The following is a 2,394-nucleotide window of genomic DNA, read 5'->3' on the forward strand; positions in this document are numbered from 1 at the left end:
GTGCTGTTTGAATGATGTATGTGCAGAGTTTGACACTAGAAGGATGTTTTGCTGAAAGTGGAAAGTTTCTCTGTACTCAATGAAAATCTGATTTTAAGCGGTGTTCTGGCTTCTGATAGCAGCTCCAGGTGTAAGTACAGACAGGTAGCCCATCAGAGACTGTTGTTGGAAATATTCTTTTGTTGAACTGTGGGTGCTAGAGAAGATGGGCAACCAGTGATGTAAGAAGGAGTTGTATACTTGTGTTAAAGTGTGTGTGCGTGTGCAGGAAAGAATAACTAGACTGTTGTGTCTGTTTGTGTGCTGATGGGACTCACGGTGGCAGCGAGACTTGCTGCATAAAGATATAGCGATATAGAGTCATGGTGTCCTGAGCAGAGAATGGTGTCACTCTCCCTCTGCCTGCTCCATGTGCAGCTGAGTAGAGCCACTGAAACTGCTGTTTTTATCATCTACACTGAATTAAGGTTTAATTTCAAGTTGCAATAGTGGAAAGACCAATTGTTTTATTTTGTTTTTGTCCACTTTCAATGAAGTTATGTTCCAATATGTGAGATAAAATTGCCGTTTTTGTCTATGGAGTCTGGCGAACAGCAATAGCAATATTAGGGCTGTTTCTCGATAAACAAACAACTGATAAAGACTATTTTGGTGAGTTTTATTAAACTATTAAAGTTTTATTTTTCCCATTGTTTTAACAAAACTTTACCTTTTGATACTTTAAAGATGCAAGAATTAATCAAATAAACATATCAAATGACTTTGTTTAATAGGAAAGCTGTTACTTTTTTAAATACAACATTATGAAAGTGGTGAGAGCTAAAAGTCACTATTAAGCTCCATAAAGTTGAAGAGAGCTGCATATTATATATGTATTGTCACATTGTCCATATATAAAAATATTTATTGTAGCTAAAAAATTCTTCTTCCACTACCGGTCTGAACTATTACAACATGTCAGCTTTGTATACTTTTTATTAGTTCATCTTTATTTATCATGTGGAGTCAATTTGGACACCAGTCTCTTAATGAAACAATAGGGTTTACGATATCCATCATAATGTTCCCTACTAATCTAGGGATTTGAACCAGTGTCAAGCTATTCTGTCATCTCATCCCAACCTCAGACTGACTGATGTAGAGGAGTGGAAACATCTCCAGCCTTTGTTTCTTAAAAGGCCAGTCAGGGTGTGAAAAGGGCAAGGGGAAATATTTGGGATGGATCTTTATATGATGGGAACCATACTGTGTTTTCAGTTGTGGCATGAGAGTATCCAGCATGGGATTTTGGTTCTGGCCTAAACATAAGCCATAGTGCCAATGTCTGTATGTCAGTGAGGAAGTTCTCACAGAGGACATCACGAACCAGATGGACATAGATGGGGAGGATGAAGGTTGAAAATGAGAATAAGGAGTAGAAGCACACATGGGAAGAGAAGATGGAAAAAAGAAAGAGAGTAACCAGTAATTTCTAATCCTTACTGAATTGCTGAATATCACGTACACTGCTGAGTCATAGGAACACAAAGCACAAATATATTCCATGTAAACAACCACTTCTTGTGCACTGGAGAGCAGCACATCACAGCTACAAAGAAACAACAACAAAAGTCAGCATCCTGGAATCTGCTCCAGTGTGAGTGATGTCATTACTAAGACCACCGTTGTGTTGTAGACAAGAAACAAGATGAGCCGTGTGTGTTCGTCCATGTGGGGCACTGTAAGAGAGTTACCCAAGGCAAGATTCCTCTTTTGTAATGAATGCCAGAAAATCCCAATAGGATTGAATGTCGTGCAGTTGTTTTTAACATCATCCCAACAATGTCGGGGAAGCAGACTGCTCATTTAACATTTCATATAGTGCTGTTCATATAACATTTGAAAAGCCCCACCCTCACCCAAGCATCCTGTAATCTCGGGACGCTCCCTGCTGTGTTGAGGTTGGTGGTTCCTTGAGGAAATTGAGAGCTTTAGCCAACCAAATGTCAGCGTTGTACAAAATAATCCATTCCACTTAAGTTGTTTGACAGTTTTCTTGATATGAAATTTGAGATTTCACACATACAGGATATACATAGGCCCAAACTTTTGCATCTGTTTGTCTCTTATTTAATCAAAATAAGGAAACAGGGACTTCCTATGATGTGAGGATCATCAGTTGAGGGTTTCATGTGAATATAGTTTTAGTGGTGTTAATGTTCTACCATTATCTATGTCTCTCATACTATGTACTGTAAATTACCAATACTACCACGAACCATACAGAAAATACTTTGAGATAGGTCACAGGGTCAGGCACTTGAATTCATATTTATGGAAATGACTGAGGTCTCCAATTAAGTCCTGTCTTATTTTAACCCCCTCCGGACCCATCAGCATCCATTGAGGTAGTAC

This window comes from Morone saxatilis, unplaced genomic scaffold, assembly GCF_004916995.1.
Source record: "Morone saxatilis isolate NCDOM2014 unplaced genomic scaffold, NCSU_SB_2.0 Contig24, whole genome shotgun sequence".
In the NCBI taxonomy this organism is placed as follows: Eukaryota; Metazoa; Chordata; class Actinopteri; family Moronidae; genus Morone; species Morone saxatilis.